Below are 25,315 nucleotides of genomic sequence, written 5' to 3' on the forward strand. Positions count from 1 at the left end.
ACTACTGCACCTATTCTTCCTTTCTTCTTTCACTCCCTCCTTTATCCCTTCCCATACGGCGCGGTTCAGGTGTCCAAAGATATTTGAGACAGATACTGCGCCATTTCCTTTCCCCAAAAACCAATTATTATTATTACAAAAACGTCCGTTTACTAAACGTGTACACTTGAATGGGTACTTTCCATAGAACTCCACTGCTGAAATAGAGCCTTCAAATATACTAATGCAAAATCTAATACAACTAGTAAAGCTCTAACTTTAAATAAAAATGAATTTGCTGTAACAGTAAAATAAAAAAAGCAATTCGAAATAAGACAAGCAATGCAAAATAATAGAATTGTGTAACTGGAAAATCAAACAAAAAATGTAACATAAAAGCTAGCTAATACTCAACGAATTTTGTTACTAAGGATGCCAATAGGGCGCCAGTAGGAAAAGAAAACAAAAAGCGAACATTGTCTGGATGTGAGCTGAATAATAATAATAATTAATAATAATTGTTTTTTGGGGAAAGGAAATGGCGCCGTATCTCTCTCATATATCGTTGGACACCTGAACCGCGCAGTAAGGGAAGGGATAAGGGAGGGAATGAAAGAAGAAAGGAAGAAGAAAGGAAGAAAGGGGTGCCGTAGTGGAGGGCTCCGGAAGAATTTCGACCACCTGGGGATCCCCAACGTGCACCGACATCGCACAGCACACGAGCGCCCCAGCGTTCTTCCTCCATAAAAACGCAGCCGCCGCGGTCGGGCCCGAACCCGGGAACTCCGGATCAGCAGTCGAGCGCCCTTCCCACTGAGCCACCGCGGCGGAGGATGAGCTGAAGTGCTGTCTTACGTTTCCTTTTTCGTGTCCTTATTTGCACCCGCATTATTTTGAGCTTATGCACTGTTAATACTTGATTAGTGCCTCCTCGGCAGATTTCATGTTAGATGTTTGCAAACAACTAAGCATTTTCGATGCCTTTATTCGTTGAACTTGTCCTAATGATGATTCTTTTGCAGCTAGTTGAACGAATGACAATGGGAAAGAGGTCGAAAGTTCTGCATGCTTCAGTTTTATTTCCAAGCTGTCGAGGACTCATGGGGCTGTTCTTGAATGTTTCATGCTGGCGAGGATAACCGTTAAAAACAGTGTTTATACAAGCGCAGCTACCATAAAATATGGTTTTGTGAAATATTAGCTCATATAAATAACGCGAAATTTAATCGCTCACGAACACTACCCAGAATGAGCCTTCAACACCCTAGACCGCGAAGTATCAATCTCCAGCTGTGGCTGAGTTGCGATGTCATTTTGCTCCTTATGTGATAATAGTGCTCCAGGTGTGCGTCTCCCAAAGCACACGGCAAGAATCCGGCAATTAAGCTTAAGGTTCCAACTGCTTACTTTTTATATCTTATGTTCCGTAACCGTTCACGAATACTGCGTAAAAAGTCTGTGACTGCTGCTCTGCCTTCTCAAGATGGAGTATCACGCAAATGTATATTGAGTCGTTGAGAAAACCTATGTCGTTGGTGTCACCACACTTTTAATTGGGGCTATAAAAGTCTCTTTATCCTTTTTTGTGTAGGGTGCCCTCAAAAACGCATTGACCACGCAAAAGGTAGTTTTTTTTTGTAGGCATTGTTTCGGTCACTTGGGTGATGCTTGGTTACGAAACGTAACAAAAATGAAGCCTGCAAAAATTATAGGCGGCATCTTGATCGCTCGCTTTTGTAGCACGGTTCGAAAGAAAATTAGCTTACTCTAGTGGATTCTTGTGTGTGCTTACGTGATCTTACCTGAATTGCGAAAAAAACAGAAGTCAGTATGAGTGGTGCTAGACCGCGTGTCGTTTTGAAAGAGGGGATCTGTGATGGGGCCTGTGAGAAATCTGTGAGCCCCAGAGAATACCGATAAAAATTTGCGAAAACACAACAAAAGTAATGAAAAGACATTCGCTGTTCAAGAGCTTTCTTTCACATCTGGTAACCATTCACGCTTAGAGTTTTTGACGCTTTCGTGCTTAACCTTTAACGCCTTAAGAAAGTTACCTTTTAAAATATTTAAAAATAATAACTTTTGTTCAATTGGTCAGTATTTTCTTGAGTGAGCATAAGGATACAAGCTCCTATTGCCCCTTGCCCGAAGATTCGACCTCGAAATACAGGGCTGATTGGAAGCTGACAGCGTCGTGAGCTGGGCTACTTTGCAGGATTCCACATGTTAAACATTCGTCCGAATTTCCGCCAAGTATTCCCCAGATCGCAACGGCAGTTACACACCGAAGATAGCAGAGAAATGCGAAAAAGCAACGCACAAGAAAATGTGGAAAGCAAATGCAGAGCCAAGAACATTCACACATGACTGCCCGATGACAAACTTCAGCACCACCGCTCCATTCAAAATTACACGCAATAATGAATTAAAAATTGTCCTAATGACCATTCAGTGAGCATCTTGCAACGTATAAGATGTTTATAAAGTTCCTTAAAGTACGCTTTAAAGTTTAATAAAATCTTCCATGTATAACTACTTGTACAGGAAATGCACTCGGTAGAACGATAAACAAATGAAAGAAGGCACTGACAGTGTGATCACGTTAGTTATACTTTTTCGACCGCCAGCGAAGCGCATGAGGTGCCACCTAGATTGTGGTAAATCGATATTCACTCTACATAAATAGATGAAACTGGTAGCGTACTTAGAGATAAATTTTATGTCGATACCATTAGTTCACTCTTCCGAGGGCGTCATAAGAGTTCGGGGAGATCCCTTTTTCTCCAAGGTATGGCGTTCTGAATGACGCCCTCGATACAATTCATGTTGCCACGCTGAAGTTCACCTTCAAAAATGTAGAACTGTGCCTCCAAAACGATGGCCTCAAAGACACGTGTACTCTGTGCCTAGTGTAACCGGGCAATGGAGGGTGTTTCATAGCCGTATTGTGAGTGTGTAGGGAGCCTTTAAATATAAAATAGTCTTGAAAGATGAATAAAACGGTTCTGTTTTCCATACCTGTGTTTAGAGCTTAAGCGTCGCAGTAAACGCCCAGCTCCACAGCTTCGAAACAAAGCTGGTAGCGTAGTTACTTTTCTCAAAGGCACTGGATACAATCACTGAGTAAACAGCTCTCCTCACACTCTCCGCATTCATCGCTGCTGGTGGCACTCATGGTATAGTCCGAAAAAAAAGCAGAAGACCCTAGCATTGTACTGAGAAAGATACTAATGTGAGCACCGGCCTCTAAGAGATGTGCACCTCAGAATGGTTTCATTGTCAGCTATAAATAAACAGTTCACAATTATCTACCTTAATCCTATTACCTATAAGGCCCTGCCAGAATTTACAAACTTTAAAGATAGGTTCCCTGCTTGTGCATCGATCTGGAGACTTTATCACCGAATCGGACGCTTTCTTTTGTTTTTCCTTGCCTTTAAATACTAAACAAGCCTTGATTGCTGCGGTGGGCAAAAACGATGGATAAAAAAAGAGGGTAGGGTTTGCATTCCAACCCGCCATACTGGCGTCATCTGATCGTTTCCTTGTCCCTGCTCTCATCTAAGTCTTTGGCAAGATTTATTGGTCTCGAGCATTTACCGTGAGGGTTTCCAGCGATAGAGCGTAAGGGTGGATGTAAAAACCTCCGAAGTCTGAGAGATAATAGACACTTCATTTTCCGGCTTGCAGTGCGAAAGCCTACTCCTCAGCGGAGCGCATTCGATAAATTGGGGAGATTAGTAGCGGGATGTGGTTATCGTGGAAGCCTGTGAATGTGAGGGAAGAGAAGATGTGAGAGACATCGGTTGAAATGACAGTAGATAACGTGATTCCCTGATGTTTGTAGAGGAGCATAATCATTAAGGCATAAGAGTCTCTGCCCGAAACTCGGTTCTCCCTTTTTCCCACCTACCCGTTCTAGAGTCACGCTTCCATTTCCGGCTTCTCACGCACTCTCCTTTTCTGAAGCTTAATGAGTGGCCTTCGGGAATCATTAATCTTCGTAATGAGGAGCGGGCCTCTCGCCAGTGGCGCACGTGGTGTGGTATACTGTATGGCACCATCCTGATGTCGCGTATACCAGGCCATTAATGGTTTCAAGCGAAAGACTTTGGGTTGAGCTCTGGCGCCAATGGGTGTCGATAATTTGATTCTTTACAGCCAGAATGATAGAAAATACTGCAGGCATACGTTGCCAAGGACAAATATATTTGACTTATGAGAGGAAAAGGTAGACAACAAGAAGCATTGAGGTGCTATGCCATGTTTAAAACTGCGAGAAGTGTAAATGGTAGAAAAGCTATGCTGGGCAAACAGCAGGTATGTAATCTATAGAGTCGCACCAGACAGGCTGTAGGTTAAAGGCACAGGTGAGGGTCATAGACATACTAAGTAGTTGTGCATTTTCCTTCGCCTCCATTGCTATCAGACACATCCCAAAAAAGTACTGACTCACTGGGAAATAATTTTTTCAAAGTACAATCTTTGTCAGGATTCATGGGTTCAACAGCATCAAGCAATTGCTTCTAAATGAGCGAGTTTGAATAGACTAGTTGTAAGAAAGCAAATTTATTCCTTCCAGAGCAAGGAAGAACTTTTTTCATGAGAAAACTCGATATTGTCTTGTGCTCTCTCAATCCATGCGGAGGAGAGGCAACAGTGTATTGATGCGTTTGAAGTATTGTGCATTGATGACTGGATAAGAAATAAAAGTTCGATACATTTAAGCGGTTTTTCTTTGTCCACTGATGCCTGAATAGTTGTATTTTTATTTAATACCAATTTTTGTTTATGATTTAATTTTTTGGTAATGTTCACTCGAGGTTAACATTATTCTCTGAAGTTTCCTAAGTGAAGTATTCTCAACGCGTTTTTTTCTAGGCAAATTAATACATTTGGCTCAAATCAAACATAAAATATTGCCTTCTAAGGCGCACAATCCTGCAAGAATATTTTCACGGGCAGGGACGTGTCCTGTGCCACTGCATTAATGCGCATGGAGACACCGACAAAATCTATCTCTTCAGCGCACCTTGGCGCTATATTGTGTGGCGCTCCTCTCGTTGACTTTATATATATTCTCTAGGTACCGTAATATAAACAAACAAAAATCTCTGAGAGGTATGCTGAAAGTAGAACGCTGAAAAAAAATTTACATATTTTTTACATAGCTTTAAACATGTACCTTTAGTTCGCTTGCACTTTTTTAGTGGTTTATTACGGTGCAATCGTAAAGTGCACCTTGTTATAATGCAGCTGAAAAGTAATACTGCATGGGGAGCCCAGTCACTACAACCTTCAGACCCGTAACAACCCTGCAGTAAGAAGAGGCAGCGCCTTTACATAAAAAAGCTTATTTTTATGAAGTTCATGAAGCGCAAAGGGTACTTCTTGTTGCGGCCCTCGTCTAGGAATGTCAAAGTACAAAAAGTATTGGCATACATACAGGTTGTAGTCAATGACTCAGTATTGAAGCGATGTATACTGCTTATTTCAATCGGTTGTTACTTGGCGTATTCGATGTTTATGTCCACTGCGGTATTTATGCCAAGCGTGAGAGTAGCATTCGCTAACAAGAATAAACTGAAGCGCATAGTTCCAAGCAGGAAACCTAAGAGAGCGATGCGACCTAGGGTATTCAGGCAGCGTATTTTTCCAAACAAACCAAAAGAAGTCAGAAAAGACACCGGTTTCTAGTTTCATCTTATGTATCAAGATATCTTGTTATGGTAGTCGACTTTCAGGCGACAGATAGGCTACTCTGCTGTTGAATAATGTGCTTGTATATAGCCTTTGTCAAAACTTCAGGGCACGGGGGGTTTGCTTCTGAGCAACGCAGTGTGACTCGTTATGAATGCCAAGCATTTAAAAATATCTTGATGCTGAGAAACAATTTTCTCCTCCTTCATCCAAACATTAGGACTTGAAAGGGTTCCTCAAGAGCTCTACAACAGCGTTATGAAGCCTTTTTTTGTTTTTCTTTGGGGGGGGGGGGGGGGTAGCGGGGTTCTAAACCTGAAATGTAGGTTGTACACGATAAAGACTATAAATTACAAGAATATCGCTACAGCTTTTGACGACCCAGCGAAGACTACTAACTTTAATCGTTTTAAATGTGGCCCCAAAGGAAAAGAAGCTTGCGAAATATTTGCAAGAAAAACAAAACAAACTGAAAATCATGAACAAAATTGAAACGGAAAGGCTGCCCATGTCGGAAAGCCTTGTTAACAATGATAATGCACATCGACTAATAATGGTAGATATGATCACGTCAAAGAGCAGGAGAGCCGTGAGCAGATACTGCACCATGAAGTCGCACGTAACTGCATTTAAGGCATAAAGCTAATGTACAGGTAATGCACTCGGTGGAATGATAAACAAATAAAAAAAGACACCGAAAGTGGGTTCACTTCTCGTACATTGTCGACCACCAGCGAAGCACATCAAGTGAGTCACATATGGTGATAATCCCAGAGCGACTCACGATAACCAAGAGAAAGTGGAAGCGTGCTGAGCGATAAATTCAATGTCTTGATACGGTTAGTTCTTTTATTTGAGAGCGTCGGCAGAGCTCGGGGAGACACCGAGTTTCGCCTAACTCCGGGCATCCTTCATGGTGCCCAATGTGACAACCTTACGAAAAAACCAACGAACCTTGTACATCTCGTTTAAGACTTACTGAGAGCGCCTTATTCTTCTGGATGCTTTCCATATGCACAGAATACTGGCCTTTCAAGGTCGGCGTAATAATACTTAGAGCAGTATTATTCTGCGAATTAGGCTTAACGTGGTATCCTCCCCAGTAAATTCACAGTAATTCAGGCAGTTATTTTAGTCAGAGCGCACTGATGATATTTGTTTGAATAGCCAAAGAAATATCCTGGACAGAGCAGTTCTCCAAAAATGCATAGAGGTGGCACAATTATTTTTAATGTACAATTTGCTTTTTCTGGTGGTTGTCCTGCTAGTGTGCGAGTTGCGAAATCGCTTTGTAAGCGTGCATATCGAGGAAGTTTGAAATAGAATGCGCAAGTTCTTGTGGATTCATGCCAAGCCCATACCGGCGGTGCCATATATAGTTTCGAGGACTGCGATGTTTTTGCTAGCTTTCTTCGAAACGAATCAGATTGAATACACGCCTATATGACCCCTTTAATGCATAGAGGAGTTAGCCCGGAAAAAGGGTAGTTGTTAAAGTGTGTTGGCGTTTTTTTTAAGCAAACAGCCCAATGTGCAAGTGATCTTGCGTGTTTACATAACTGTTGCTCGTATTTGTGCTTTGGATGTTCACATCAGAACGTTTTCAGAACTTCTTTCACGCTGCGAAAGAAAGCATAGCTTATCCAGCAATGTCTTTATAGTGGAAACTACTTTACTGGAAGTCCAACTGGCTGTCCTTCTCAACTTCAGCAATATCTAGCAATTCGTTTACTCTCCGCTCCAATATGGAATCTTACAGCATTTATGGTGGGATTATGAATCGCTCTTCAATCCCTTTCACGTAGTAATAAAAGCGTCTTCAGACACGTGAAGGCAGTAGAGTCAGAAATGATGTTCTTATTTGGTCCAACCATCGTGCATCAGTTACTTCTTGACCACAGCTTTGCTATAGGTAACAATCATTCTTGGGCTTGGTGCTCGGTTCCTTTGTAATGAAATGCTTCGAAATTTAGCTTGTCGGAGCAAAGGCGAGGAAGAACCAGCTGCAACAGCGTTGAGGTTCTATGTGTTTATTTGCGCTGCTCGCGCTGCGCCGCGTGCCAAGGCCTGCGAGCCGAGCGCGGCGCAAGGGGCCCTACAGGGCTCCCCCTGTAGAACGGAGCCACAGGATTCGCCCAGCGGATGTGCTTGGAAGAAGCTGCGCACAATGCTGGCGCAGTCGAAGGGAGAGCGAGTGTAAGGATGACGGGCATAGGAGTGGAAATGTAGGCTCGTTTGAGGCGGTCAGCAGCCACGACGTTTTCACGGCTATTGAAGTCTAACGTGAAGGTATTCTGCGCATGATGGAGGACTCGGAACACTCCATCGTAGGCCGGCATGAGGGGTGGACGGACGTGGTCATCGCGGATGAAAACATATGTGCAGGAGGCCATGTCCTCACTGACGAACAGGAACTGAGGGTGACTGGCTGCAGGGGTGATAGAAGTAATGTAGCGAAATGTGTTGTGTAGTTCGCGAATGCAGGTGGAAGCGCCATGGATTAAGAGAGGGGAGGAAGGAGAGAAGAATATTCCAGGGAGACGCAGGGGAACGCCGTAGACTAGTTCAGCAGAAGAGCTGCCGAGGTCAGCCTTCAGGGCCGAGCGAATGCCCAAGAGGACGAGGGGAAGGTGGTCGGATCAACATCCTCTTGTCTGATAAGTGGTAAGGGCAGCCTTCAGTTGTCGATGCAGACGTTCCACGATGCCATTGGCCGAAGGATGGTAGGCGGTCGTATGGATGTGGCGAACGCCCAGAATATTGGCAAAAGCAGTGAACAAGGCCGAATGAAACTGGCGGCCGCGGTCGGTGGTGACGGCAGACGGGCAGCCGAAACGAGAGATTCTGCCGGCCATGAAGTCCGAAGCAACGGTTTTGGCTGTAGTGTCAGCAATGGGCAACGCCTCGGGCCCGCAGAGGAAACGGTCCACACAGTTGAGTAGATAAGAGGCCCCACGGGATAACGGGAGTGGTCCAACAATGCCTATGTGAACGTGGAAAAACAGTGCGTCAGGCGGCCGAAAAAGCGAGGCAGGCGTGACGGTATGCCTGCCTCGGTATTTCGGCCGCCTGACGGTATGCCCGTGAGCTTTGCTTTGACGCGCTGGCAGTGAAGGCAGGTTCGTGTCCAGTGGCGGACGTCGCCATTGATGCTTGGGCAAAAAAAAACGAGATGTGATCGCCTTCTGCGTAGCACGAATACCAGGGTGGCTCAGGCGGTGCAGCTTTTCAAAAATGGTGCGACAGAAAGCCAAAGGCACGTCGCGGCGCGAGACGCCAGTGGATGTCTTCCACGTAATGATCTGGGGGGAAAACGCCAGTGGAAATTCGGCGATGGACCGGGACGTGGATGAGGAGCGAAGACGATGCAGCTCTGGATCATTGCGCTGTGCAGCCAGTAGCTCCTCCACGTTTCACTGGCGGTTCGAACGCCATGGTACTAACACGAGGAAGTGCATCAGCAGCAGCATTCTCCGGGACGTGAACGTGACGGAGATCCACTCTAAACTCGGAGATAAAACACAGTTGGCGGATCTCGCGTGCAGTGTAGGTGCTGTGGTTGATGACGAGCCCATCTTCATCCAGTGGGTGGAAGAAGGCGCGCAGATGAGCTTCATGCTCAGTACCGGATGCACTTTCTACGAGGAAATCATCGATGTAAGCGAAAACGAAGTCGAGGCCTCGCGTAACTTCGTTGATAGCTCGCTGAAAAGTTTGTGCGGCGTTGCGCAAGCTAAATAGCATCCGCACGCATTCAAAGAGGCTAAACGGTGTGGTAATGGCCTTCTTCGAAATATCAGCAGGCTCCACAGGAATTTGATGATATGGCTTCGCTAAGTCAATTTTAGAGAAGATCGTGCACCCAGCCAGATTTGATGTGAAGGCCTGCATGTGAATAACTGGATAGCGGTCTGGTAAAGCGTGAGCGTTGAGGTCGCGGTAATCTCCACATGGTCTCCAGTCGCCCGGATCGTTCTTTGGCACCATGTGAAGTGGCGATGCCGAATTGCTGGAGGAATGATGTACAATGCAGAGTTTAAACATGTGTTGGAACTCACGGCAAGCTACAGCGAGGCGTTCTCCCAACAAACGGCTAAAGCGAGAAAACACCGGAGGTCTCGAAGTCGCAATGTGATGAGCGTTCGCGTGCTTCACTGGTGACTCTCTGGTAGGCGGCTTTGTGAGGTTGCGAAAATCAGCCAGAACTTTCGCATATTGCGAAACAGGGACGAGAGAGCGGAAGCCCCGTCGCCGCAGTGGTGAAGAGTACATCGTTGACGAAGAGGTGCGTGCTGAGGTCTATGAGGCGATGAGCTTGCGTGTCGACGGCTAGGCTGAAGAAACTGTGGAAGTCCGCGCCGAAAACAGCTTGCGAGACGTAAGCGGTAATGAAGATCAGCAAAGCGTGCGCCGCAATCCGAGGTTAAGCGTGAGAGACCGCCGTTGGCATACGTGCGAATGGGGGAGTTGCTGATCGCTTGGAGCGGGGTGGTCTGTTGGTTGCGAAGGCGATCTGCCCAAGAGGCCGCTATGACGCTGACTTGTGCTCCCGTGTCGACCAGGAGACGAGTTACAGTAATCTTGTCCGAGACGTTTTTAAAAGAGGCGGCATGTCCGTCCATCAGCACCACTTGCCACCGTGATTGGCCGGTCTCAGCGTTTCGCGATCAGAAACACGGATGTGTGCACTTGCGGGCAGAGCTGCTGAAAATACTGTGGCACCAGTAGACAACCGAGGGCGAGGTGGCTGGCCGTGCGTCGGATAATTGGGATTCAAGGGAGCGGAGGCGTGGCCTGAACCTCGGAGGAGAACGGCGCGGCAAAGTCGCGAGGAGATCGAACCGCCTGGCAAGAGCATCAAGTGGACATTCGATGCTGGCAAGCTGGGAGTCAGCGGCAGTAGTTGGAGGCGGAAGGGTCACAGAGCTGACGTTGGCGACCCGCCATGAGTTGTCCACAACACGGTCAGTGAGCTTCCCTAATTAAACATCACGCGCAGCTGCGAGGATGGGAACCATATGTGTTGGGGAAGACGCTGAAGAAACAACTCACGCAGAAGTGGGTCGTGCTGAGTAGCGGAGTCTCCCAGAAGCTGGCGCATGCGACGGAGGAGATGCGAAGGGCGGCTGTCACCAAGCTCTGTAGCGCTGAGGAGTTGGAGTTTGCTGCGCTCGGACGCTGAGTTGCGGTCGATGATAGCCGCCTTCAACGTGTCGAAGGGTCGAGCCGCGTCCGGCGAGCTGATGACGTCCACTAAGTCCTCAGCGACGTCAGGAGGCAAAGACGACACTAGGTAGAGGAACTTAAGTCTCCTGGCTGGTGATACGTCGCAGGTGGAAATGCACCTCAACCTGCAGGAGCCACGAGCGGGGGCTATTTGGCTAAAATGGCGGCAGGTTGACTAGCCGGAACGCGGCCACCGAAGCACTGAGAGCATGAGCGTTTTGGGGCGTGTCGCCGCCGGTTGTCAGGGTGGGAGAGCCAGCAGAAGCCATGTATGAGGATGGGGTTGCGTGTTCGAAGACGGGTCACCAAATCTGTCGGAGGTAAGGCGCGGAAGACCGAGCTCCGACAGCATTGAGGTTCGAGGCCCGTCGGAAGACTGCGCCCGGTCCGGACTCCATTCCGTACGAGGTTTACAAGAACTTAAGTTCCGCAGTACTGCCTCAACTCCTCGTCACCATTAACAAGTTATGGATAGAAGGCGTGGTGCCAGAAACCTGGAAATCAGCTATTGTGATCCCCATACAAAAGCAGGGGAAGCCGCCGACAGAACTCGGAGATTGCCGGCCCATATTGCTTACGCCAACATTATGCAAGCTTACCGAAAAAAACCTTGCCACACGACTGCCGTCGTGGCTTGAGCACCATGGTTTCTGTCACCTCTACAAAATTGGCTTTCGTACGTCCATAGGTACAGAAGATGGACTGGCTGTCTCGGCGTCAGCAGTTGTGGCCTGAACTCGCAGCCACAATGTATTTACTATACTGGCCATGGACGTTGAAAAGGCGTACGATAATATCAGCCATGCTGCCATCCTAGAATCACTTGACATGCTGCAATTCCCCGTTAGAGTGCGCAATTTAGTTAAATCCTTCTTTGAAGGCCGACACTTTGCCATACGCCTTGGTGTTGAGGCCGTCGCATCATTTGTGCCTCCACGCGGCGTTCCCCAGGGATCGGTGTTATCGCCAACATTATTTAATATTGCTTTTGTCCCCCTTGCTTGGCGCTTACCTGATGTCTGTGAGATTAAGCTCTTACTGTATGCTGATGATATAACAGTGTGGAGCACTCACAACGACCTAATGACTCAAGCACCAGGCATACAGTCAGCCATACATATTACGTCGACTTTTGCTTCTTCAGTTGGTCTGCAGCTTTCAGTGAGCAAAACCACGTTCGTGTCAGTCGCCAACCGCTGGGGGAGCTGTAAATTGGCTGCAACACCAATCCGGCTGCATCTATCTGGAACTCCAATTCATGAAAGTTCGACCGTAAAAATTTTGCGCGTGACAATACACGAGTCAGGAACAGGTACTGCTTGGCTTTCTCGGGCTAAAAAGCAAGCAATTCAGGCGTTGGGCCTAATTAGACGCCTCGCTCCTAAATCAGGCGGAGCCCGCTCTCATGTTGCACTACAGTTGGTGCGGGCGGTTGTGCAACCGCGCCTTGTTTACCAAGCCCAATTCTAGCATTTGACGAGGGCTCAATGGGGTCGTCTAGAAGCTGTTAATCGAGAGGCAATGAGGGTCATCACTTGCATTCTCGGCATTACCTGATCGTGACGCTCCACGAACATGCGCAGCTGAATACACTACATGAGCTGGTGCAGCAGCGACGCGATGCTCGCCACCTAAAGGCAAGCCTTACACACACAACGTGTGCACTCCGGGCATATGCTTCATCGCACTCCATTCTTCAGCTGCCCCCGCCAGTTCTTCCTCCCTGGAGTTCTGTGCAGCTAAAGCGACAACAAGCCAACTGATCTACGTCGGCCATCATCTACCCGCGCGGCATCGTCGTTTCGCGACCGAATTATAGAGCGAGACGCCAATCTGCCGCATGGCTCCATCGTTATGTACGTTGACGCAAGCATTCAGGGCTGCGAAACAACAACAGCAGTTTACTGTCCTTGCAAACCTGCTCTGAACAAAACGTCAAGGTTTCGCCTCTCAGAACCTCCTTCCTCCTTCTGTGCGGAGATGCTTGCGGTTCAAGAGGCACTTTGCTCTGCGGCCGCCGTTCCCTTGCTACTCGCGGCCCGCATTGTGAATCGCACCGACGCACTTCAATTCACACGCCTACTACGACGAGTCAGTCGCACCCCAGAAATCTGCCAAGACATCCATCGTCTAGCGGCACGGATCACGCAGCAAATCCGTATTGAGTGGGTCCCGTGTGACCTCCTGAGCGCACAAAGCCGCGCAGATTCTGCAACCCGCCTTTCGACCCCAACGTCGTTTTTGCCTCGAGTCCTCACTCTGGATGTGAATGACACTACCCTCCTTTTAACAAGAAAGGAACACATCCGGCGCCGCACACGTGCTCTAATCCCCCCGTGTGCGGTAACCCTCCCCCATGGTCTCACCCGTGCAGAGGAGGTTGCGCTTCGGAGGATACGGGTCGGGGTTGCCCTAACTCCAGCTATTAAACACAAGTGGCCGAATTTCAAAGATTTATATCCCCACCCCGGGTGTCTAGTCTGCAGGAACAGAGACTGTGAGGCGGATATCCACCACCTGTTTTGGGACTGCCCGGCGCTGATGCCGACGAGTGTTCAGCACCTAGCGGCAGTGGGACTCTCACCGGACAATCCCGATTGCTATATTGCCTAGAAACCGGGTCCATATCATCGTTCGCTTCTTGATTTCATCAAACCAGCCCACCTTTTTTCTTTTATTTAAGCATCTTACTCATCTTTCACTTATAGTTTTTATGCCCTGAGGCAATAAACACCGCTTCAAAAAAAAAGGTTCGAACTGATTATTTGCGCTGCTCGCGCTGCAGCGGCCTAGCCCAACTTCCTCTTTCTTGTCCGGCGCCTCGTGCCATTGCCTGCGAGTCGAGCGCGGCGCGAGGGGCGCTACAGGCTTCTAACTTCACCTTGTAAAGATGAACAATACCTCGTGCTTTGCCGGTATTTGCCTAAACAGCCTTTTCGTCATTTGTACCTATCAGCATCACCACTATTTCTCGAATACGTACGCCATGTGACTATGTAGGTGAGTGGAGCAGGCAGATAACCTCACAATTGTCTTTTATTTTGTGCTTCTAATGCTGTCATTTTAAAGCTCTTGCTTACTCCAAACTGCAAAGTTGCGCGTGCTCACTTCACTTCTATCTTGCATTTTCCATGATCCTTCTAGTTTCTCAAATGACATTGTAATGCTTACCATGTCGGGCAAGCACAAAGCTGTGCGGTAGCATCCGAGATAGACTTTGCACCATGTGCTTACTGAACGTATCTGACAGGTTTGAGCGCCTGAGCAGGTTCCGTTTTCTAGATCGTGGAGTAAAAGAAGCAAGGAAGGCAAAGACAAATTAGAGGAAAGCAGACCAAGCGCTTGGTCACAATACTAATGCTTTTTCAAAAAATTTATACACTTTTGCCGGTGCAGCAGCATGAAACGAATGTGTTATAGTCCTAACGAGAACGACCAAAAGTAAACTTCGCGCTCTATATTACCGCTTCTGAGCAGCCGCTTAAAAGTCGCAGTTGCGACCAGCTTGCCTGAATTATATATGTCGGAGGGTATGCAAAGGGAAGTGACAAAAACAACAATGTACACGTCAAAGTACAGAGATAGGGTCTGTTTTTATCATGATGGTCTGTTGATGAGGGGATGGGAGAGGAACAAGACTAAGAGAGAGACAAGACAAGAGAGAGACAAGACTAAATAACTTCAATTGTGTTTTTTTCTAAAACTTTAAACAGGCTAGCCAGCCTGTATTTTTTCTGTCTGTTTCTCCTTGAAGTGCTTTAAAGAACTGAAACCACGTGCATATACTTCACTGGGTCACTCTGGCCACAATAGGCCATTATTGAAATTACCTGCCAGCCCGCCGGAATAATGAAGTTATTGTACGCCGAAATTGCGTTTCCATGCTTCGGGGAAGTCACGTACTGTTACAAATATATTTCCGTCTTCCTGCGCTTCCTGTTTTAATTCTGCGTTTTCAGAATGCAACTTCACGATTGGCGAGTCAAAGAACGCTGCTAACTGCTTGGCGCATACCAACCAGATATGTAGCAAACTATTCCTAATAATTTTTGAACGATGAAGCCACGTGTGCGCAAGTAGAAAAGTGTGTAAGAGGTTGTATTGCACTGGCCACGCCTTGAATAAATGCTTATCTACGAGGGATTAATAGAAGGTTTAGCTCGAAGCAAAGTTTTTATGCAATTCGAAATACTCGTTAGCGAAGACTGTTCGAGAAATTACAATAAATCTGACGATTCAGTTCAAAATGCTGTTGGATCTGCTATGTTTAGGAAGCACTTTCAGCCAACATTCCGAGATTTCATTGTACCGCTTCAAGTGAACAATGCCTGGATTTTTCAGTAAAATGGTACCAAAAGGCACCTTAATTACGTTTCTGACTAATTATTCTTTCTTTGGTGCCTTGATATGTGGCTTTAGGATATTTTGCTCAGGGAATGTTAGTTTTCAGCGCTTAGGGTGTTGCTTATTTTAGAGCTTTTTATATTTCGGGAAAGCTTCTGAACAGCTATAAAGAAATAGTGCCTGTTTGCAGCTGCGCTATACAAAGTCATGGTCTTCAGTTTTTGCAGGCGTCCATCTACAAATGCCGCTGGAATTACGCAATAACTTTACATCGATGAGTGAATATATTTCTCATGTTTTGTGGTAATATTTTTCTTTCATTCAGGCTTTTTTGCTTTTTCGGCTCGAACAAACACAAGTTCGCATGAGTTAGAGACCAATATACTCGGGCTTCTAAATACAACAGCATGCCACTACTCTCCTAATATCTAAGAGGCTAAATTGAAGCAGCTTTTGTCTTCGAAAAAAATTCGTTTCCCACTGGAAATACCTATCATAAGCGTGTTTTACACATGCTTTTTTATTTTTCCTAAAGTTTCATTCGGAAATGTCTCTTTAGCGATCAATCGTAGCCAGCTCTTGAGACAGAAAACTTTTAGAACCGCACTGGAAAAGAACAAAACATAGCGCCGAGCATAGACAAGCTGTACAACGAGCTAAATAATAAATACCACAAGTTTAATTCAGAGTTATTGCTTTATTAAGTTGTATCTAATGGATATGTTTTTTGTTGACATTAGTCTATTTTTAATTCCACAGCATTAGAATTAACGTAACGAGCAAAATTTGCTCAAACATGTCATGAAATTCGCTGTTTGTTCAATAGAGGTCACGTGAACCTGTGACGTCATCACAGCCCGTCCTCATGAGATAACCTGATTGATCAAAAGAGGTCCCGCGACATTGTGATCCATAACTTGCCCATTGTGTCAGGTAGCTATTAAATAATGATTGGTCGGGAGTGGTCATGTCGTCTTGTGATGTTGCCAAAACCTGCCCACTCAGTTGTGAGCTAAGCAAAATGGATACCTGCTACTGCAGCTAGCAGTCTAAAGAATGCATTTCATGGACCGACGATTCCAAAGAAACTGACGCAAACAAAAGCACGCTCACAGAATGGAAAAGAAACTGCGACACGTGTGAAATTTTATGCTACCATATTAAACCTAAGCGTCCCCAATGCTTATCCTCTTTTTGCCGTGGCCCTTCACGCTGATAGGAAATTCCGGTTCAGTGCCAGAAATAAGCCTTTTGCAAACAGAAAACAAGAATTTATTTATCTTATTGAGCGCTTTAGCATTCAAGAAACGAGACGAGCATGATGACAATCACAGTCTATGACATCTTTTGCGCGACACAACAAGCGAAACACACTGTAATACGCGAGAGGCCAGATAAAGTACCACGAACGTCCCCGTCAAACCCGTGCTGTGATCTAACCGTCCTCTGCAAGCCAAATGGTAAACATTTCTCAGCACAAAGTACTACTAACGTTAAGTATGTTGCTAAAGCGTATAGAATTGCGCGGTTCTTCTTGCATGGGGATTGGCCAGGCGGATATCGTTGAGCGAAACTGCGCCGTAACGATTCAGTAACACACAGATTGACCGGGCGTACAGTGACGGACACAAGGAACGGTGATAAACAAACGAGCCAACGATCGAGGGAAGAAATGAAGGAACCCCAGGTTACAGTTACTTCTTTGAAATCAGGAAACTGCTTGTTACCCGTGTAACAGTTCGGAATAGCTTGCGGAAAGGCATCGATTAGACAAGACTCATAGCGTGGCACATAGAGGAACTGAGAGTCTATATTTTCCACCCGTGAAGGCGACTATTAACGATAGGCTACATAAGCATAAACCCATAAGAAGTGTTCAGTGACGTTTTTATAAGTATTAATGGCGTCTCCTATTAGAATTCTGTGCTTGTACTGGCCTTCCTTCCTTGCTTATCTCTCTGAACACGTATTTCGTTATTGAGTAGTCCGTCATGGCAGCTTACATAGAGCTCAGCTGAAGCCGGAACTTGGGCATGTGGATTCTGCATCCAATTTCTGTTAAGGTTTGCCGCTATTATGCTAGGAAAATTACATCCATATCCAACAAACGTAATGAGTTTTTCAGAAAGGACATGGCATCTTGTTTGTTCAAGCGAGCGCATTTCAAAGAGAATGTACTTTTTTCATTCCCCAGCGCGCCGCACACGATCCAGAGATTACTAGGCCCCACGTCGACGGTCGATGATAGATCTATCAAATCTATGTTTGCTTCTATTTTCAGGCCCAAAATGCTTTCGCTTTAGATTGTGTTATCCCGCGTGTTGCGACCATCTTTAGAAGAAAATTATGCCGCGCCTTACAGAGCACTGTTCCAATTTTGCAGTGTGGTCCGCACTCAAATCCGTTGTGTATGTTCTAAAACACATAATAAAACAGCACCTCCAAATAGGCTGGCGGTTAATCTGGCTGAATGCTGTGAAGTGCAGTCGTCGACTCAAGTTTCTCATAGTTATGAAACGGTTGTTTCACGTAACAAAAATTGGCAACGTTTTTTTTCTTTTTGCCAGAAACGTTTGTTACTAGGGACATGTTTGTTGTGCTGTGCAGCATGTAAGGCAGCTGTGATGTTAAAGGACCTGTCCCTCCGTAGAGGAGGCATTACTTTATATCAGTACAATGTCAGAGTGCAAAAGCTAGTTGTGAAGAAATGGCGATTACGGCCTTGGTGCAACTGGCTCAGCATCAGAAAATACGACCTTGATGCCCAACGTGCTTCCGCTCCACCTAGAATCCACCCGATCACGCATGGTATAGGGCGGCTGCTTGTGTGTAATCCATTGAATTTCACTGTGGAAGTGCCATTTTGCCTGTCATCAATCTGTTTATCATTTAGCAATTCTGATTATACTGTCCACCCATGGTACCCTACCGGTAAGTTGTCACTGTTAGTCTCATTTTAGGTGGTCTACGGTTGGCGGCGAGAGTGACGAGCAACCTCCTGAAAACATGTTCCCGTCACACTGACAGCAGTAGTGCTATTTCACAACGGTGGTAATTTTTTTTACTCTACATTAGGCTAGAGCCGAGGATTAGGCCAACGAAACTTAAAAATTTACGTTCTAAAATTGTTAGCACACATTTGGCACACAATAAATTCATGTCGCATTCTGACGCATACGGCTTCTTTAGTTATCAGCGGTTGAAGGCGGTGGGTTGCTTCTGCTTGATAGAGAGAGATAAATATGTTTACGCCGCACCATTTAGGCAGCCCCAACCATGGCTTTTAAGTCGCACATTAGGGCCAGCTGCCAAACCCAGCCGACTTGGTGTAAATGTTGCAGCCGTCATAAAGAGCTTCATTTTTGGAAACGTAGCGATTAGGAGGACCTTCATTTCTCTATTGTGTGCTCACAGTGACAAGTGTTTTAAACATACTTCTGTAATTAATTTTGCCATTTCATAATTTTCACATTTTCAGTAAATATTGCTATTAAGTAATCCGATGCACGTACTTCCAGCAAAAAATGACAGCAGAACAAGACAAATGAAGAACGAACCGCCAATTGAGTTCTTAACCAAGGGAAGCTCAATATTACGATGGATTAAAATCATTTTGCAGTTGCAAGCATTCACCTTCAGATAGTTAATTATCACCGCTTGTGTTGATATTGCAGGAGTATACGTTTGTAGTTTCTTCCTCCATTTCAGTGCTGTTGTTCGCGTTTGATATCTTGCTGAACGCAAAGGCGGGCTGATCCTAAGGGTGTGCAAGAACAGCACAAAAAAAACAGCAAAACGAAATCTTAACAACTTCAGTTGAAAACGATCGCATTAAATTTGAACCTAGAAAAGAAAACATCTTGGTGTAAAAACAGCGCACAAGCAGACACAGACAGAAAGAAGGGGACAAGCGCTGTCTGTGTCTGCTTGTGCGCTGTTTTTTCACCAAGATGCAAAACCAACTAGCCCATTCAGCTGCTTTACTGACAATAAAAAGAAAACACTCGGTCAGTTCGGCATGTCATCTGTTCTCAGATATTCATTATATTTCGAGCGGTTTGGAATTTTTCATTCAAACTTGATCGAAAAATCGTCCCTATGGTCCTTCATGTATGCCGAAGATAAAGATGTGTTCTTCCTTTCTCCGAATACTGCTTCAATCTCAAGGAGGGGGCTGGAGTGATTTCCAAGGCTGCAAACAAAAATGTTTGCATTCCTAAATTTTCAATCTGGACCGAAGAATATCCCAGGCCTCACTGCGAGGTAAGATAGATCCTTATAACTGGGGCACACTATTCACTGCGGCATACACACGGCAACGACAGATTGATGGCGGATAGCGGAGGTGAGGTCGATCGATTCCTACCTCTATTGTCTGCGTGACATTCGGTTCTTTTCCCCACCCGCGAGGTATCTCCATTTCCTTGCCGCTTACAGCCTCCAAGGAACACCACGACTGAGCGTCCCAAGGCTGTCAGTTGTATATGGCTGGAACCCAGGCAAGTAAGTTTTGTGCAATCCCTGATGCTGACGATCGCCATCGGGAGTCTTCTCTGCTCTTTACTGAAGCAGACACGGGAGCTCCGTTCGTTCCCGCTAACAGGCCAAGTTTCCTGAAAACACCCAAGCTGAATAGAGCGACAAAGAAATGCCCCCAAAAAACCCCCAAATATTTGCCTAACTAATGTTAATGACCAATTGTCTGCAGTACTCTAGCATTTTTATGTATCACTCTATTATTTCTTTGCTGTTCTGTCGCGACGGCAAGGGGCTTCAAAATGATACAAAGTATTCAGTTCGCACTACAAAGATTTCTTTTCTTTCAAAATACAACAAAACATTTATTTCGACGAAAGAAAATTTGCGATCGACATATAAATGAAGTCCAGATATTATTTTTAGGGGTGCGGGAATAGGGCTTTCTCAAAAAAAAAACAAATAGTGCAGTTTTGCTATCTAATCACTTACGACTGGTGTAGTGAAATAAGAATCGAATACAAGCCGAATAGAATTTGAATGGAATTAAATGTTGTTTGAAATATTTTACAAATATTTCCCGCTTGTGCGAGCATTGGCATAGAGCAAATAGTTTTAGGAACGATCGTAGCTCAGTGGCATCCTGCTGCAAGGTGGTATACACAAAAATTTCAGATATAGCTTTCAAAGCGTGGTACATTCATTCCCGCTGTGAGGTACGCAGTAAAAGGTCAGTATTTTAGCTATATAGCCGTCATAATGAACGTGGAGGAAAAACCTTCTCTGCTGATGACAGCAATGAATGAAGTACCGCTAATTATCAGTGCGTAAGACAGGAGCAAGCATTGAGTCAAAGCTTTCGATATTGCACTTCACAACATGGTTTGTCTGAACAAGGCCACGTAACCAAATATTGAAGCACCTGTATAAGTATCATTAACTCCTGGCCTTGAATTGCCTCTGTCGCGCCCCTGTTTTCAAACAACTAGCGAAATACATCACTTCGTGGCTCACAAAAACCGTGCTTTATGTTCATATAGTACTTGGACAGCAAAGAACGCATTCAATTGTTTCCTACAGCTTTGAACATGCACCATTCGAATCTGCGAAACGAATAGAATAAGAGTATATGTGATACGCCTTTCATTAATTACAAATGTTTGACCAATATTTACTTTATTAAGAAACTTCTGTGTCGGCGAAGAATTTCTTTTCTACAATAGAAAGGAGAAAAGCAGGAAAGAAGAAAACTGGAGAACACTGTAAACTTCCGCACACATAACCACATATCCAATCTCTCATCTTGAGAGGAATTGTGTCTAAAGCAAGATCGTTCTGACTGAAATGAACTTCCCCGCTAGTGGCAAGAAAAACTAGACCTGTCATGATTGCAGATATTGGTTTTCCTGTTCACGAAACCTATTATCTTGTCAATTGCACAGGTTACGAAATAATACAATATTTATGTTGTTACGATGAGAATTCATATATTCGGACAGGTTTTCCAAATCTGTATGATAAGAATTTCTTTTAAGCAAGAAAAGAAATGTCTGTGTCTTGCAACGGGGATAGTAGAGCCGTTCTCTCTGTGTGAGCGTTAAAAACACGAAGCCTTTAATCTATGGCGCTCTCGGAAATAGGAACACCAGCTAAGATCGCTCTGCTTACAAAGCATGGAAGAAAAGCCGTTTGCTTTTGCTAACGCAGGGAAACTTTTCCCAGGTATAAAACATCCAGCAATAAGTTGTTTCCACCTTAATGGCAGCTTAGCATTCTCACATGCTTGGGCGTGTGCCATTTGTTTGCGACATGAGAAGAATATTATGTGCGTAGTTTGCAATCGCTGGCTCCACAAAATGTCACGCTTGCAGAGAATGTGTCGTTAATCTCACGTTGTCACCCAAAATTCAGATCAAGCATGAGTGACGCTCGACCCACACGAGAACAAACGCTCGGAAAGAATATTGAAAACGTCGATTTGGTGTACAGTGCAGCGCTCTACGTGAAGGCGCCTACTCTTTGTAGCCTTGGGGACATAGCGTGTACTTCCACGGCCGAGAAGACAAGCGACTATAAGCAGTGCTTTTTTTCATTCCCTCGGTTTCCGCATAACTTCCACGACTGCCAGCTGCAGTGTTATGAGATCTTTAAGCCAGTGTAAAAAAAATGTGTCCTACAAAAACAGAGTACTTTTTTCGTATTCTCCACTTAACGGCTCGAGCTGTTTCGACACACAGGAGACTTCTAAGGAAAGGTGCTGGAGTATAAAACGGCACTTCACGAATCAATCTGCATGCAGGTGCATATTGTTCTTTCGCCTCTTGACCCCAAAAAAAGCGCTTCCACGCAATAATAGTATTTGCATCGAATTAAAGTCCATTCGGTAGGATGCTGTTTCCATACTTAAAGAGTAAACTGCGCTACATTCTGCTAGTCAGTATCTTTTGTTTGCTATTTGTCTCTTCGGGCCTTTTTCAATACTCCGCCGAACGGAGCGAGTCAAAGGGGCTGTCAGCGGGGACTTGCGGCGCGCATTTTCACAATCACGCACGATGCAACTAAGACGTTATATAAATGCTCCCGAATTTACCTAGAAGTGCTGAAGCCGATGTTTGCGCCCAAGGTGACTGCATCAGGACGTTGCGTGAGTGAAAAGACAATTAATTGCTTTGGCCTTGCGAAGCTTGGTTGAACGAACCGTGAACCTCGTGGCGTGAAGTGGTGTGTCTAATGCTTATGCACTGGTAGGCGACAGGAACAAAGAAAGAGCCGATAGAATAAATGGCCGTATGACAGAAAAATAACCTTTTTATACACAGGTTTAGGCTTTTTTCCAGCCTCTTTTGTGTATGCTTCTGCTGCTTGATTTGCAGAGGCATGGGGAATTTTCCGTTGTAAAATACTTGTCTAGTTTAAAGGAGGAAGACTATATTGTAGCAAAGCTTCGTAATGTTTATTGGCTCATGCTCAATGCGCGGACTCGCGGTTTTGTCGCTTTGACCGTAATGCAAGATGCGACCAGATTTTTCTGGAGTAATCTCTGATAGGCGTGCACGATTCTACTTAGTTCGAGATTATTGCGGTTATTTTGTGCGCGTATTGTGAATGTTTGTCGTCATCTTTATATTGAGCACGGCAGAGACCGGCGGTCATTCATTTCGACGACCTCCGAGAATGCTTGTTGCCTATCGCCGTTGTCGAGTCAACCAGCTCTTTCTGAGTGTTGCCAGCCCAAGAAAGATTCTTTTTGAAGCGCTCTTTCGTTTGAAAACCCTCACGGTTCTCTTCCTGGGCGTCTGACTGCAGTCACTACCGCGTGACAATGTGATAGTCAATATTGTGGCGATGCACAGCTGCTCCAACCACATATTCAGAAATATATGTATGAAGATGTTTTAGATGCATTCAGTGAAAAAAAAATCGTTTAGTGTAGTACTGAGTGATATTCAACACTCAGTCAATCATTACTTATTTTAGTGTGTCTGGGCAGCACACAATCTTTTCTCTCTGAATGAAATTAACAGAAATTGCTGGTATGATAAACGCGCGTTCCTCTTGGACATCTATAGTGTGGCGATATTTACCACTTTTTTATAGTTTCTTTTTTCATTCTTGCTTGTTTGAAGCGTCTGTTTTCCGCGCTGTCAATAACTGTATTCAGATAGTGCTGAAAAGAAGATGAATTCAGTAGAGCACCCAGACTACCAGGCAAAGAGAAAGCAACTGGTGAGGATAAGGCAACTAGAAATCTCTTAAACGACGGTGCGGAGATTCTGCTAGAAAACCTAACGATCCTGTATACGCAGTGCCTTATGACCTCCAACGAGAAATCTATCTTAATCATTAAGAGAGGGGACTTCAAAGACTTGAAAAATTACAAACTGATTAGCCTGCCGTCCATTGCCTACAGCGTAATTACTAATGTAACAGCGAGTAGAATCGTAACCTTAGATTACATTCTACAAAATGACCAGGCAGGCATTCCTAAAAGCTGTTCGACAATGAACTTTCTTCGCACTATCAGTTAAGTGACAGAAAATGTAGCGGAATGTAATCATCAACTGCATATAGTGTTCATAGATCACTTGAAAGCACTCGACTCAGTGGCAAGTTGAGCAGTCTAGCAGACATTGCGAAGGCAATGAGGAAGAACACCGCTACGGAAAAATTTCGGAAGATAGATAAACCTTCTAAAGAGCCACAACAGTTCAGCAAAAACAGCCATAAATTTCAATTAAAAAGGACGCCAGGCACGCAGACACTTTCTTCAGTGCCATTCACCACTTGTTTACAGGAAGAATTTAGAGACCACGATTGGGAACAGGTGGAGATAAGAGTCAATGGAGAATACCTTACTAATGTCCATTTCGCTGATGACATTGTCTTACTAAGTCGCTAAGGAAATGGACTTCAAAACATGATCAATGACATAGACAGCCATAGCAAAATGACGGGTAGAAAAATTGAAGGGCATAAACCCAAAGTCATGTTCAACAGTCTGTAAGTGAACAGCTGTTTCTGATTGGTAGCGAGCTGCTGGAAGTGGTAAGGGATTGCGTTTGCATAAAGCAGGCACTGAGTACAGATATGGACCACAGCAGTCATATAACGAGAAGAATAGGAATGTGGGTGAAGTGCATTTGAAAGGTATTATCACAGCATTAATGGCAACTTACCAATGTTTCCAAAGGGAAAAGTATATAACGCACGTACCTTACCAGTGGTTACTTTTGGCGCAAAAACAGTGAGGCTAACAAAAAGAGTTCATGTGAAATTGAGGACACCACAGCAGGCTGCGGAGTGAAAAATGACAGGTGTCACGTTCAGAGAAAGGAAGAGAGCACCACGGGCCAGGGAACAAACGCAAGTTAATGATATCCTAGTAGAAATAAAGAAGAAATGGGAAGGGCAAGGTATGTACTGTTAATCCAAGATAGCCGATGATCGTTACAATCTAGATCCCATGCGAATGAAAGCGTAGCAAGGGGTGGCAGAATTTTATGTGGGCAGATGAGGTTAAGATGCGTGCGGGAATTACATGGCGGCAGCTTGCAGATGACAAATGTATTTGGAGAGATATGAGAAAGGTTTTTTCTCTAATGGGTGTAATGAGGCTAGTGGTAATGGTAATGAACTTCCCTCTTTTCTTGTACGCTGACAGAAATGCTTTAAATGATTTTGTTAGATAATTTTGGAACCATGTAGTGTTGGTAGCTTTAAGAAAATCTTTATATTAGTAATGCAATGTACAGTCATGGACTAAGTTTGCGGGGTACGGTCTCAAAGAAAAAAAAACAATTTCTGCATTGCCTAACTTGCCCGTCACCTGACTGTCAATTCAGCTGATAGAATCCTTATGTCTCCTCATGCGTGTATGGGTTTCAATACGGAAGAGCCAAATGAATCACGATCAAAATTAGATCTCCGCCGAGGAATGCTAAATACTAGGGTGCGTTATTTTCACCTCTTATGGGCTAATCTCTTATTCGGAAATGTTAATGAACCTCATGTGTGTATCAACGTCCGCTGAGGATGCAGGTTTGCTTTTCTGCTGCAATTCCAGTTCTCTTCGCATTTCATCTGTTGCTGA

The sequence above is a fragment of the Amblyomma americanum genome, chromosome 5, assembly GCF_052857255.1.
Source record: "Amblyomma americanum isolate KBUSLIRL-KWMA chromosome 5, ASM5285725v1, whole genome shotgun sequence".
NCBI lineage: Eukaryota > Metazoa > Arthropoda > Arachnida > Ixodida > Ixodidae > Amblyomma > Amblyomma americanum.